Source organism: Canis aureus, chromosome 36 (assembly GCF_053574225.1).
Source record: "Canis aureus isolate CA01 chromosome 36, VMU_Caureus_v.1.0, whole genome shotgun sequence".
NCBI lineage: Eukaryota > Metazoa > Chordata > Mammalia > Carnivora > Canidae > Canis > Canis aureus.
The window spans coordinates 30245639-30261466 of record NC_135646.1 but is presented as its reverse complement, the minus strand read 5'-3'; the positions used below and the strand labels follow the sequence as shown (position 1 = coordinate 30261466).

Here is a 15828-nt window from a genome sequence, read left to right as displayed (position 1 = left end):
AACTTAAACTCTGTATCACTTAAACAGTAACTCTCCATTCTCCCCATTCTGTTTTCTGTACCTATGAATTTTACTTCATATCATTGAAATTATACAGTATGTATCCTTTGACTGGCCGATTTCACTTGGCACAATGCCTTTGATGTTTATTAATGTTGTAATAGTGTGTGTCAGAATTTCTTTCCTTTTTAAGGCTGAATAATTTTCCATTGTATGTATACACCACATTTTATTTATCCCTTCATCCATCAGTGGCCATTTGGGTCATGTCCACCTTTCGACTATTATGAATAATAATATGAACATGAGTGTATAAATATCTGTTTGAGTCCTTGCTTTCAGTTCTTTCAGGATATACCTAATAACTGAATTTCCATGCAATACCATACTGATTTGTAAACACTTTATAGATATTATTTCTATGTAAAAGAGATAGCCTTATCATTTACAGTTCTCAATGTTTATGTTATTACAGAAAGAAAAGCTATTGATTTTATTTATTTTATTACATTCAATCATCTAAGTAGATTCTTGTATTACTTCTAGTAGAATTTTATTATAGTTTCTTGGAATTTCTAGATAGTATTATCACTTTCTGATATCTGATATTGGATTAAAATTATTTTTGTATCTTAAGATGATAATAACTATGGTTTTTAGAAAAGAATCTTCATCAAATTTAAGTCATCTTAGATTTTTATTAGTGGCTGCTGGGTTTTTGTCAGATGCGTCTTAGCATCTATTTATATAATCATATAGTTTTTCTCCTTTAATTGGTGGTGTAGGAAGTGTGTTAACAGATTGCTTGATATAATATCATCCTTGTATTCTTGGAGTAAAAACTTACTTGATAATAGAATATTATTCTTTTGAAACAATGCCATATTGTATTTGATAATATTTTACTTAAAGTTTATTGTGGTAATTATTTTGCAATATATACATATATCAAATCATCATGTTGTATACCTAAAATTAATACAATGCTATATGTCAATTATATCTTAATAAGATTGTATGAAAAGAAGAGATACTTGGATGGGAAGGCTTGAGAAATACTATAGAGATTTATCGTTCTGAAGAAAAGTCCTTTTCTGTTTTTATTCCAATATTTTCTTATTTTAAAATGTCAAACTTTTAAAATTACTTTTTTTCTTGTAATAAAACACTCTCTTTAGCTTTAAGAGGATTGCCTTACCAGAAGATAGGAAGATTGTCTTTTTTTTTTTCTTAAGAAAAAGATTTCTTTTGGAGTATAAACGGAGCCTCAAAAGATCATGTTTACTGTGCTATGAGTAATGTATAAAAATTTATCAGTCCATATTTAAATAGTTTGAAATAAAGATAGATTATAACTTTTTCTGACTTGTTACAATTATGATTTTTGCATGTTTTCTAAAAGACCACCAATACTCCATTAAAGAGAAAACAGCAGTTTTTCCTTATAGTAATTTCCCCTTACCTGTAAATCTATATTATTGTTGTCTCATAAAGTTCAACATGTCCTCCAGGGGGCACTAGATACAATAGTGAACGTACTTGAGGTCATGCAAATACAAATGACCTGCGTGGGGAAGTAATGAGATGGGACAGCAGCATCCTGACCACCATGGAGCTCTTACCGAAGCTGTTGTCACTGAGCAGCATCCCAGGAAATGAGGGCTTCCTCCTGATACCTGCCTAGATCGAGCAATCAGCTGGTTGATATGCATTTGGAATCTTAAAAGTTTTTTGAGTGAGAAGCCACAATAAGATTTACACAACTGACATCCATTCATCTATCAAGGTGGCTAGTTCTTTCTACTCCACATGCAAGGACACAGAAGAGTAAAGTCAAGTTTATAAATACTTTGTACAGCTAGAGTGGGCATAATTCCTAGGCGATGTTAAATTGTAACAAATATATTTAGATTGCGTGTCTAAGAGAAGACATGTTGAGGTATATTCAAACTTACGTCATTGAAGGACTAGTGCATGCATATTATTTGTTCAGGACCTAGTCTAGGCTTGAGGAAATCCCAATAAATACTTAAATTAACTCAAGTTGACTGTAGGGTCAACTATAAACTTCCAAAGCAGCCTAACAGGTTCTGTTTCTAAAATATTGCATTCTGATCCCACATACACCTAATAATCCAGTCATTCATTATTTCTAAACTAGACTACAGATGTGCCATATGTATGTCTTTTGCCTTGTTGTAAAGAAAAATCCCTAAATATATTAGTAATCACTTGAAGTGACTGATAATATAGAAGAATTACATTGCTCTCTCCAAACCAGGGAATCAACATCAGCAATTGTTTAAAAATCCTTTTTGTATCTCTGTTTTTGAGCTGAACATCTTAGTTTGCATTGAATATACCACCTCCCTCCAACTCTTTCTTATATTATTACTGCTGTCTTTTCTTCTGTCTACACTTATTACTACTATGGAACACAGGGTTGAGATTGGTTGGGGACTGTTTTAAGTGTCTAAGTAAGATTTAGTAATCCAAATAATCATTCTAACAGTATCAGAAAATAGTTTTCCACAAGGTACATTTATGTAGATTACAGATAAGATGAAAACTAGCCCAGATTGTTCCATGACTGGGCACACAGGGGAACTCTGGGCAAAGAAGAATAGAAGTCAAGCACAGGTTTTCTTTGAAACCGCACAAATGCATTAAATTCAACCACCTGCTCACTGATCTTCCAATCTCCAAGTCATGCCTTCTCTGCTTCATCTGACTGATTACTGTTCCTAACCTAATACTCCTATCATGTTAATTTTAACTGTCCTCCCTATTGCACCTACCCTTGAACACAACTCAAAGGAGTGGTTGTGTCCTCATTTCCTACATGACATGGAGGACAGACTTATTACCCTGCATTTGAAGTTCTCTGTAATAAAACCTCAAGCCACTTTTTTTTTTGCTCATTCACTAAATATTTATTGGCTGCCTGTTTTTTGTGTGTTTGTTTTCTCTATCATTGATTCGATCTTTCTGCCATTTTCTTCATTCTTCGGCTATTTTTAAAGGCTTTCCTCCTTCTTTACAGTTAGGTTTTCAGTACTGTCTGTCTTAGCGTTTCTCTTTTATTATTTCTATACTATTATTGTTTTAATTCTCAGTTCACATCTTTGTTCATCACTCTCCATTTTAACCTCACTTCATTGTGCTATGACCTTTTTAAGTTTTTCTTGCTCTACAGATTTCATGCTCTCTTTAATATGAGAGCTTTGTTGAACATTTTCTTCTGTTTCCTCGAGGGATGTCTACTTTCAGAACGTATTCTTTATTTATTTACTGCACGCTATGTTTTCTCTCTCCTTCTCTCCCGCCCTCCATACATTTTCCTTTATATTTAGTGTATTTCTAGAATTCATGCTATCTATCTCTCTTTAGCCCTCAATTCTCTCCCACTTTAAAGATCATGTTTAAATCATTCCCTTAGAGCTTTAGTGTGAAGACAGGTTTTTTATGGCTTATGTCCTATCACATTTTTAAAAAATTATGTGAAACAAGGTTTTGGAAATACCAAATAAATATCTATGTGTTCATCACTTGTTTAAGAAATAAAGCATTTACTCTTCTGCACGTGTTATTGGAAGTAGAGATGTGGATAGGTGAGGAATACTTAGCTGTGTCTGTAGGCAATTGTGGTAGTTGGATTTACTCTCTACTGTTTACTTTCTACTCTTTATTTTTGTAATTAAACAATAATTCTGTACCTGAATTCACTTGACTTAGACAGAAGTCCCTTGGATTTTGTAATGTCTTATTCAAGGTGAATGTTACACTTTTGCTTGTAGCAAGGACAGTCCTTTCTGGAATTAAGCAAAACTTAAGTGTTTGGTTAAGATGTTATTAATACAGTTGTCCATCCTACCAGGTGAAAGGTACTTTACAGAGGTATGCCCCTTAGTATTTCTTATCCTCGTGTCTTTATCTGGAAAATCACTGTTTATTATCAAAGACAGTTAGCTCTGGGAGATAACTGGCTGTTATTATCTCTCTCTTCCTGGCACATGTGCATTCATGTGCATGCACACACACACACACCATCAACAATGACATAAAAACAAACAGAAAAATTCCACAAAAATGTCAAATCCTAATATTCTCCTTATTTCTGTGTGATATATCCATGATAGTGGGAAATGGCATCTATTGAAAAAGGAACATTCTCCTATTTCCATGGGTTGTATAACAACCTTCTCAAAGTGGTTCCTTTCAAATTAGGAAGTATTAGTGAGACTTCTCAGAGTTTATAAACTCATCTTACGCCCCAAGTTTGGCAGTGAGATTTGTTGCCAACTGTTAATTCTTAGAATCTTCTTCCTCTTTATCTTCCTCTTTACTTTTCCATTTTACAGTATGGGATTTTGTATCATTCTTAGTCTGAGTGCTACTGGTATATATTTTTTCTGATTTGGTTATTATTTTTGTTGTTTTAGTCTTGGTGTATTTTGCTTTTGCCATTGTTCATTTTATTATATTCTTTTTTTTTTTCATTTTATTATATTCTTAAGGAAGAGAGGTTTTGTGATTCAAGTTATCACTACCATTTTCCCTACGCACCGTTTCTTTTCTCACAAAATCTCTCTTATCCGTTTATATTACTCTATTAGTTCTCTCTCTTTCATGCCTTCTTCTAACCTCCAAGATTTCTCCTCCTCCTGCCTTTCCTTGAAGTGTTTAAGTTCCCTAAAATGTTATTCTTGACTCTCTTTTATCTACCCCTAGTATATCAACTACCCTCTACATACTAGTGCCTAGCACATTTATAGCTCTTGCTCAATCTTACTAGACTTATATTTCTCGTATCCTATTGAGCATATAACCTTGCTTGTTCTATACTCACTGCTTATTCAACATCTCAAAAATAGAATTTATCTTATATGTGAAACCTGATTTTTCCCCCTGTATTTCTAATCTCAACATTGGGCATCACTATCTATCCAGTTGCCCACGGTGCAGGCATATTCTTTTTAGACACCTCTTTCCATTTTAGCTGTCACATCCACTTAATAAGATCTATTGGTTTTTTTCTCCCAAATATCCATTCAGGATGACAACCTCATAGTTCATTTCCCTGCATCTAGTCTCATCTCTTTTTCACTAATGCTCTATGTTAATATGAGAGTGATTCTTTCTAAAAGTAGTTGAGCTTGCAAATCTGAATTCTTTCAGTCACACATTATTTAGTACAGGATAAGGTTTAAAATCTTTAACAGGTCACACAAGATACTTCAGAATGTAGCCCCTGGTTGCCTTCAGATCCTTATCTCCTCTTCCTACATTCCATCTTTCTGTATCATGTGTCCACAATAGATAATTATTTTTAAATAGTTTTAAAACACTTGTATATAGTAAATTATATTCACTATTTTTTGGTGTAAATTTCTATACGTTTTGACAAATATATACATAACCACAACAGTAATTGGGATACAGAAAAAGTTCATTACCACCACAAATTACTTCATACTGTCCCATTGGAGTCAATCCCTATCCCTAACCCCTAGTGACCTCTGATCTGTGTTCAGTCCCTACAGCTTTACCTTTTCCAGAATGTCATGTAAATGGAGTCATACAGTATATAGCATTTTGAGTTTGCTTTCTATATTTTTAAAAAGATTTTATTTATTTGAGAGAGAGAGATCACAAGGGGTAGAAGCAGAAGCAGACTCCCCACTGAGCAGGGAGCCCCACGTGGGCCTCGATCCCAAGACCCTGGGATCACAACCTGAGCCAAAGGCAGGCACTTAACCTCCTGAGTCACCCAGGCACCTGAGTTTGCTCTCTTTAACTTAGCATAATATATTTAAAATGCATTCATACTGTTGTGTATATCACTAGTTCTGAACCATTTACGTTTACCCTAGGCGAGACAATTTGTCTCTACCTTCTCGTGTCTTTATGCCTGAGCATTTGTTCTTTCTGGAATGCCTTGTTAACCTGTTGAACATCCACACGTTTTTAAAACTTCAATCAATTCATGTTGAACTCCTTTGTCAACCTAACATGATTATTCTAGACAGTGTTAGGCATCATCTTTTCTATATTACTTACTACATTGCATTACGATCAGCAAACTGTGGCCTGTTAACTATGTCCAAATATGTCCAAAACATAGGCCAAATCCAACAACCCCTACCCCCTTGTTTTTGTATACCCTGATACTAAGAATGATTTTACATTTTTGTTTTAGGAAAATTTATTGCCTTTTTTACATTGGCTTTACCTTTCTAAAGAGTTGTTAGAAAGAAAGAAAAAAACAAGAGATAAGAATATGTGACAGAGATGGTATGTAGCCTACAAAACCAAAAATATCTATCTACTAAGTTGCTCTTACAGAAAAAGTTCATCATCCGCTCTATTTGGTTGTGAGATTTTTGCATCTCCAGTACACAACTGTATCAGTTACAGTTCAGTTAGGAAAATAGAGACCAAGTTAGGTATTTCAACACAGAAGGTTTTATAGAGGATGGGTAGAAGAGTGTGAGGAACATAGAGGGAAGGTTGTGTTAACCGGAGACCAGAGCCCATACTCCTAATGGCCTTGGAAGGCCTGGCTGCCAGAAACAAGCAGGAATGGCTGTTGTCTGCTTCCTGCCTTCTAATCTCATGAGTGCCTCCAAATGGTGGAGTCTAACCAGAATCCTTCGGGCAATGAACTTTGGAAAATGCTATTTCCAAGCTACTAGTTTTCAAACTCCTAGCTACTATTCCCAGTGGTTCAAGGACGAACACAGGAAAGCAAATGTGTAGGAACTGCATGGCAGTGAAAAATAATCTGGCAAAAATCTAGCATGCTGTCTTGCGTAAAGCATTTGTATAAAAGTTTGTTGAATTACCCAGTGGTGGAATTACGGGATCATAAGGTAGTTCTGTTTTTAATTTCTTGAGGAACCTCTCTGTCTTCCACAGTGGCTGCACTACTTTGCTTCCCGCCAACAATGACCGAGGGTTTCTTTTGTTTGTTTGTTTTTTTTGTTTTTTTGAGGGTTTCTTTTTCTACACCTCCTCACCAACACTTGTTTCTTGTGTTTTTGATTTTAGTCACTCTGACAAGTGAAAAGTGATGTCTCATTGCAGTTTCAATTTCAAAGAGAAAAAAGAGAAATAAGTCAATGAGAGAAAGAAAAATACTGTATGATTTCATTCGTATGTGGAATTTAAGAAACAAAATAAGCAAACAAAGGAAAAAGAAGACAAACCGGAAAACAGATTCAAATAGAGAATAAATTGGTGGTGGATGGGGGGATGAGTGAAATAGAATTAAAATAGAAAAAAGAAATCTTAAATAGATTAAGAGTACACTTATCTTGATGAGTACTGAGAAATGTATAAAATTGTTGAATTATACTCTGAAACTAATATAACACTACATGTTAATCGAACTTGAATTTTAAAAAAGCTTATTGAATTAAATTGAATGAACATTTTGATCATTTAGTGTGCTAAGCACTTCATAGAATGCCTAGATTAATAAAACCATTTCTTGCCTTTAAGTAGCTTACAATCTACTGCTTGTAAACCAGTCTAATGAGAGTGACTGAAGTCTAACAACTAAGCAGCTATGCCTTGAGGTATAATGTAAATAGCTGGTATGTAGGGGTTATAAGGAAAGTTGCTAAAAGAAGGCAAAGGAAAGAATAAATTCAGCTTGGAGGATGGAAAGGGGATGGCTTCTTGTTGGAAATGGTATACAAGTTAGGAATTAAAAGGGCTTTTGAAACTGAGAGGAGATTGGAGAAAATTCACTCAAAAGGAGAAAACAGGAGCCATATTACTTACCAAGCTGCAAAAGTAAATGGCATTTGGGGGGAGTTAGTACAGCGTAGATGTAACGTAATGAATTTCTTCATGTTAAATGGCTTAAGATTTGGAAAATATAATAAATTGTAATATTCCACAAAACACACTAGTTTTCTTAAGTTCTTTCTTTATATACACCTCAATTGTGGACGCCAGTGTGACCCAGGTCCAAAATTCCATGATTAGAATTTGAGAACAACTTTATTGCATGTACTAAAATACAGGCACTTAAATTGGCCTTTGGAATGATTATGTACCTTAGCATTAACTTTATACTCAACACCATTTGTTAAAAGAGTAATATTTCTTGCCCCCTAACCCCTGGCCTCACCCCACATGCTGTACTATGTTCCAAATCCAAGCCCGGGACATGCTGCACAATGCTCTACTCTTAACACAGTCAATGGGAATCATGGTGTGGCTCCATGTACTAGATATCAAACTCGACTTGAGGTTTCAAAACTGATTTATCAGGTTTCACACACTTTATACCAGTCACATTTTGCACAGAGGGAGAAGTATTTACAAACATGGTCACTTACTAAACTTTTGGTTCCCATTTAAGCAGGAGGAAGTAGATTAAAATAAAGATTTAAGACATCTTTATTTTTAAATTAAGTGATGTACATAAGTCTGCCACAATTAGCACCCAAAATTCAGTGTGACCTTTCGGGCAGCTGGTGATGCTCTAATATTTCTGAGTAGTTTATAAAAGGTGAAAGGGCATATCTCCTTTCAATGTGCATATGTAACTACAATAAGTATTCATAGGAATACATACTTGTGGATAATCCTGGAATGCACATCTATATTTATAATTAGGGATAGTTATGTGAATTTGATATAAATATCTGTCATCAGTGGTGTTTGATTATCAATTTCCCCTGTACATTTTGTGAGAACTATAATCATATGGCAACCTACTATTAGGTTTTATAACAGGTAATAAAAATGTTTGGTATTTCTTTAAATTCTTTCTTGTACAACAATCCATAAATATAAATGTGAGGATACTTTTTTCTCTGTTTTATTTTGCAAGGGTATAGCAAATGATCAGACGGGTCATTGTAGAACTTTAAAATGTAATTTTGTGTAGGAAATTCAGTTCTTAACTGTCTGCTTTTTGTACCCCAGAAGAAATCCCAAGAGCAGAGGGTATTTCTTCTATTATAATCTGTTGCTCTCTGCACAAATTTCTCTTATTTTCTCATTTGTTTTAATTTCCCTTTCTTGCTTAGCTTTTTGATTATCCTCATTCCCTTCCATATGCCTCAGATATGTATAATGAGTGGAGAAAAGAGAAAATAGACAAAAGCATGTTTGTATAAAAGGTTTTAGGTGGTTTTTACTTTCTCGTTTATATTTTTCTTGATTGTGGTTTATAAGCGTTAGAACAAATGATTATTCTGATTGTAAAAAGCTAGCATTAACATGCTAGGAAATTTAAGAACTTCATCAGGAAGATTCTTGCTGTAACAGGCTACAGAGGAGAGCCCAGTTTCCTGTGATTGGATTAATTTCCAAATGAATTGATTTGACTTGTTCATAATGTTGCCTTCCTAAGAGATGTTTATGGAACAATTCACTGAATATTAGGAAGATCTTTGCATTTTAATGTCAGACAAAATGACAACTCCTTTCTTTACTAGACTGTCACTATGAAAGCAGGAACCATACCTGTTTCTTCTTGGTACGGAAAATAGCCATATGCCCTCTTTTTATCTTAGTAGATATCTATTGACTTATTTAGCATATGGCACACTTACAAATCAGTTTAAGAAATGCTCCAACAGAAAAATTGGCAAAGTACCTGAAGTACATTTTTATGTAAATATAAAGTAATGCAGTCCATTATTTCACAAAGAAAAACACAAATGCCAATAATTATGAAAGATGTTTTACCTCATTAAGAATCAAGCAATACAAATGGAAATGACTGATACATCTTTTTTTTCCCTTCAGGATTCAGAATATTTCCTTATCCTCAAAATTAGCAAGGGTTTAGAGAAAAATGTGCACTTTCATGCTCTATTGGTAAAAGTGAAAATTGTTTCAATTTATTCTGGAAGCCAGTTTGGAAATATGCATCAAATGTAAAATATATGGAGCTTTTGACCCCACAATTCTATCCCTAAGGATTTATCTTTTTTTTTTAAGATTTTATTTATTTATTTATTTATTTGCACTAGAGAGAGCATGAGCAGGGGGAGGGGCAGGAGGAGAGAGAGCAGACTCCCCACCCCGACCCATAGGATGCAGGCTAGATCCCAGGACCCCAGGATCATGACCTGAGCCCCCACATCCCTCTAAGAATTTATCTGAAAGATATGATCAAGTGTGGTAAAATGTCTATGTAAGGACATTAGTGGCAGCATTGACTGTAGTAAGGAGGAATTCGAACTCTAAATACCCATCCATGCAAATTTATTAAATAAACCATGTCTCCCTTATATAATGGAATCTCATGCATCCATTAAAATGATCATCTATACTTATTGATCTGTAGAAATATTAATGACCTATCGTTGAGTGAAAAAGTTTACTATGTGGCATGTGTAATATGATTCTGCATAGCAAGGTTGGAAAACTTTTGCTGTAAAAGGCCAGGTAGTAAATATTTTTATTTCTAAAGATTTTATTTATTTACTCATGAGAGATACAGGGAGAGAGAGAAGTGGAGACACAGAGGGAGAAGCAGGCTCCATGCAGGGAGCCCGACGTGGGACTCGATCCCAGGTCTCCAGGATCACGCCCTGGGCCGAAGGCAGGAGCTTAACCGCTGAGCCACCAGGCATCCCAGGTAGTAAATTTTTTAAGTTTTATGAGTCACACAGTCTCTGTCCTACTATTCAATTCTCCTATTGTACAAAAGTATCGATGGACAATGTGTAAACAAGTGAGTGTGGTTATGGCTCCAAAAAATCTTTATTTACTGAGACAAGTAGCTAAGGGGTAGCTTGCTGACCATGCTACGTATGTAGGTGTGTGTGGGTGTAGAAAGAATATGCATTTCTCAGAGGAATGTTCACACAAATGTTAACAGAAGTGCTCTATGGGGGGGATTTTAGATAATTTTTACTACTTTGTTATTTTTTTGTATTTGATTTTCATAGGGATTAGAAAAAGTCATAAAAATTATTTATTATTTCATGAAAGGAAAAAATTCTGTTTACCCTACAGAAAAATAGGTTCATAGGAAAAGATGACAGAGTTCTGTTTTTAAGATCTTACATGTTACATGTGTAAGTAATGAGATACAGTAATATTTAAATATAGTTCACCATTTTGTTTGGTACAAAATTGCCTCATGCCTGCATTATTGCACTTGCTTCTTTAACAATATCCTTGCCTTAAAAAAAAAAAAAAAACAATATCCTTACCCTTGTTTTAATAGCCCTTCCTCTTCCTGGTACAGACACACTGCCAGATTTATCTAAGTGTATTTATTTATTTTTTAAGTGTATTTTTTAAAATCTAGAATTTATTATCTAGGTCTTCTAGAATCTATCAGAAGCAAGCCAATTCAAAAAAAAAAAAAAGAAAAGCAATCCAATTCTATAATAAAAATAAACATACACACACTACTTTCTTGGCTCCCCTACTTGTGTGTTAAGTGCCAGCTTTCTTGTTTCTCTTCCTATTCTCTTGATATAGGAGTCCCCAAGTTTCTGTCCTTCTTCTCACCTTTTTGCTACATTCTCTTCTTTGGCATTCTCATGGGTTCGGATACCACCTCTAACAGTGAGGACTCATCTGAATATTCAGAAAAGTAAGTGACAGGTCATCAGTTCTGTTTTGAGAATTTATAGAAACCCACACCTACTTACAATCACCAGGTACCCATCCCTAATCTCAGCTCCTCGTGTAGGTGTTTCCGTCAAGCTCCCACTAGGAGATACGCCAAATTTAGATTTACTAACTCAGCTTTCACCTCTGGCTCAGCACAATACTCCGAGATTGTGAACTAGATTTCCAATATCAGCCTTGGAAAAGGAACTTTGGTGTCTTCTGGGTATGTATTTGGAGACAGAGAGGAATACAAACAAGCAGAGGAGCCAGTTAGTCTCCCCTGTAGTTATCTAGGCAGGATGTGATAGTGGCTTTTCTGTTACACCAGCTGAGTTGCTGTGGAGATAAACAGAAGTAATGGCTTTTCAGAACACGAAGATTTAGTGATGGACTAGATTTGAAAAGGTGAAGGAGAGGGTCCACCAAAGATAACTCAGTGTTCTGGCAAGTGCAGATGGAGGATACTGGCTTTTTTCCCCATGAGGTCGAAGGCTACAATCATCTGCTGAGACAGAGAAGTGAGGGTTCAGAAGTCTGAAGACGTCTAGGCAGAAGGAAGATGGAAATACCAGGCAGAAGGAGAGATATTAGTGAAGGCCTGAAGGTGTGGGGATAGTGTTTTCTGGAAATTGTGTATACGGAGTATTTAACAGAATGAGGTGTGGAGTAGGGATTATCAGTGTAGAGACATAGGTCTGGGAAAGTAAGCTAACGCCTGATTGTGCAAATTCTTAAATCCCATGCTAATTAATTTTCACCTTATCCTTAAAAATCAGCTGTCCTCAGACATGCAGATCCATGGACTATGAAAATTTCATATCTAATTTATGAGACCAACATAGAATTGCCTGCTTTTATTTTACACTATAAAGCATTAAAGCCGTAATAAAACCCACTATCTTTCCTTTATGTTCTATTGTTTATAATAGTTTTCTGTGAAGGAGATTTTGAAGACTGAACACTAGGTACTTTCTCGCATTTCAGGAATAGTTCTACAATCGACATCACTCTAAATTACTCTATAAAGGAAGCTAAAGAGCATATAAATCATGCCAAAAATACTTAGATGGGGAGGACTGGATGCCTCAGGGAATCGGTAATTTGATCCAAAGCCTGTCACCTGTTAAAACTTATCCTGGGTCAGTAGTGACTGAAAAATCCTCGCGACCTGACAGGTGTTCAGGATCCTGTGGAAAGTGAAGTGGGGGAGTCAGGCTGGCTCCTGCTTGACACGCGCCTGCGGTACGGAAGCCGCCGCTGCGTGGACTGGTGACCTGCTGGCGACCTGGGGCGCCGGGGGGTGCTGAGGGCTGGCCCCGCTGCTGGGCCTGTTCAATCAGGCTTGGGCGCCCTGCGCAGAGCGTGAGCCAGACCTCCTCTTGGGCCCCACTGCCTGGCCCCAAAGTGGCCCAGGCCTTCCTCTTTAGGCCCCTCATCCCCCGCCCCCAGTGTAAGTGGGGGGTAGGTCAGGCCTGGGGGCTCAGGTCGGCCTGGGGCTCAGGTCGGGCCTGGGGCTCAGGCCAGGATCCTGAGCTCTCTGCCCCAGGGGTCTGCTGCTCCCTCTCCCTCTGCCTGTTGCTCCCCCTGCTTTTAGGCTCTCCCTCTGGTTCTCCATCAAATAAATAAATGAAATCTTTAAACAAATATATAAAGCATTAAGTTGCTGCTACTACTTGTCATCCGCAAGGAAAAGTAGACCATTCCTCCAATTTATTCTGTCTCTGGAGTTTAATTGAGAAGCATCAACATAGGCCTAAATGTGTAAGAATTTACATCACTAAAGGGGCGCCTGGGGGGCTCAGTAGTTGAGCATCTGCCTTCAGCTCAGGGCCTGACCTCCCCGCCCCCCCCAGCCTGCTTCTCCCTCGGCCTGTGTCTCTGCCTCTCTCTCTGTAGCTCTCATGAATAAATAAATAAATAAAATCTTTAAAAAAAAAAAAGAATTTACATGACTAAAAATTAAATATTACCAAAAATTGTTTTTCATTGTAATTAATTTGTCATTCAAAAACCATTGCTTTAGGCATGTCTGGGCGGCTCAGTCCTTCAAGTGTCTGACTCGGGTTTGGCTCAGGTCAGGATCTCAGCGCAGTGAGAGGGAGCCTGCAGCCAGCTCCATGCACAGAGTCTGCTTGAGTTCCCCTCCCCCTCCCTCTTCCTCTCTTTCTGCCCCCCACCACGCACTCTTTCTCCTCTCAAATAAATAAATTAAATAATGATCATGGCTTTGGATACGGCAGTCGTAAATAAAAGAAGTCCATCCAACCCTCCCTAGCTGGTGGCGGGTAGAGGAGAGGAGAAGAAACGTGTGGCTCCTCACTGGTATCAGACAGTACGAATAACTTCTTTTCCTTCGGTAAAGGATTGTGGCGGTACGTAGGCCCGTACCTGGGCGTTCAGCCCGAACCACACCAGCAACACGCTTTTAGCCAGGTGGAATGAAGAAGCCAACTTTTAACAATAATCTGATAATTTTGTGGGTTGCAAGCTTCTACTCTCCAGCAGGAACGTGACTGCTTAGGAAACGGCCGCAAAGTGCTCCCTGCTCAGGCCTTACGTGGAGTTCGCGGTTTAGCTGTAAGTTGTGCTCCCCTTCTACACCTCCTTCCGCTTTGCTAAGAAAAGCCTAAACACGGTGAATCTTAAATGTGTGCGCGGATAGGCAAAAATAATATGGCCCGAAATATAAATTGGCTTTCCAGTAGAGGCAATAAATTCAAGTAGAGCCCAGAGTTGGCCTCAAGTCGGAGCACACCTTGCACACTTAGCTGACTGGAGTTACCGACGTACCTTGTGACCATGAGACAAAACCAGTTTATCTATTTGTGGAATAGATTCGTGAATTTATTAGCATCATGCATTTATAAACCGCACAGTTCATCGACTAGACGGTAACAGATTGAGCTAATTATGGATGAATTATTCAGCTTTGTTTTGCTGCTTTTGTGCCGTTGCTTCTGCCCTGGTAGCTTTGCCTGCTGCGGCCCATCTCCTTGGGCCGCGCTCCCTCCCCTGCTCCCTTCCTCCTTCCCCATCAGCCCCTCACATCCACACCTCTGTCTTGGCCGAGCACACGTCCAGCTCATCTTTCCAGGTTTAGCGTCTCTACACATTCCTTTCCGGTCTTCTCACCCGTCTCCCTCCAGCCTTTTCCACTCTCCACTCAGCGGGATTCATTCTTCCTTCCACACCCTTGGCCTTGGTGCTGTAGCTACCGCCCCCGTGCCTGCGGGCTCCCCAAAGGGGAAGGCGCGGCGCGTTCAACATGTAGGGTGCCGGAGACGTTCAGTGAGCCAACAACTGAACGAATAATTACAGCAGTATTCTTTCCATTTTTGTTGTGGGTTTTTTTTTTTTTCCACTTTTGTTGTGTTTAAGTAAATGCCTTGTCTCCTCAGATGAATTTCAAAAGACCAGAGAAATATCTATAGAGGTACTTTTAAGTAATTTGCTTCTGGTGAACTTAATTTTAAAAGAACCTTGCCTATAATTTTACTGATCGTGGCTTTTGAGGTAGTTTTCATGGTAAATTTGTGTACACATGTTGAAAATCAGCTAATGGACTTTTTTCTTTGATTGGTTGTGTGAAGTTCATGAGTTTTATACTTTTCACTCCAAGTGGGGCAAGATGGCTGAAGATGTTAAGTAGCACACACCTAGCAACCAACAGTACAAAAATAAGATTTTGACTGTTAATTGTGAAGGAGTTTAAACATATTCAGAAGTAGAGACAGTGGGTTAGTGCATCCCCCATGACTCGTCACCCAGCTTCCCTCATTTTAGCTCAGGGCCAGCCTACTTTCATCTGCTCCCCTCCTCATTATCCCTACCCCAGATTTTCTTAAAGGCAGACTCGCCGAGGTCTAACTTATATAATATGCCCCTTTTATTTTTTTATTTATTTATTTATTCATGAGAGACAGGGAGAGAGAGAGAGAGAGGCAGAGACACAGGCAGCGGGAGAAGCAGGCTTCACGCAGGGAGCCCTATGTGGGACTCGATCCCGAGACTCCAGGATCACACCCGGCCAAAGGCAGGGCTAAACTGCTGAGCCACCCAGGGATCCCCATATGCCCTTTTTAAATGTAAAGTTGGAAGAGCTGGAATAAACATATACAGTTGTGTATGTGGTCAAGATATAGAACATTTCTACTACTATAACCTCTGCCCTCGCGCCACTTCATCATCAGTCTCTTTACCCGCCCCCATCTTCGGGCGACCACTGATTTG

General features: G+C 37.8%; 1 long non-coding RNA gene across 41 annotated transcripts in view; it reads left to right on the top strand.

Moving 5' to 3' along the window:
* LOC144305715 (uncharacterized) overlaps window positions 1-15828 on the top strand; it is a 161037-nt gene that overhangs the window by 86379 nt on the left and 58830 nt on the right. For 36 of the 41 annotated variants that reach the window (XR_013372738.1, XR_013372741.1, XR_013372737.1 and 33 more), the window contains one exon: window positions 10472-10609. The exons of 1 other annotated variant lie outside the window; for it this stretch is intronic. This is a non-coding gene — a long non-coding RNA (uncharacterized LOC144305715). Of the gene's footprint in view, window positions 1-7050; window positions 10430-10465; window positions 10610-11463; window positions 11579-13960; window positions 14154-15828 lie in introns of those variants that run through there. 4 more of the 41 variants (XR_013372755.1, XR_013372743.1, XR_013372745.1 and 1 more) reach the window with 4 other exon arrangements.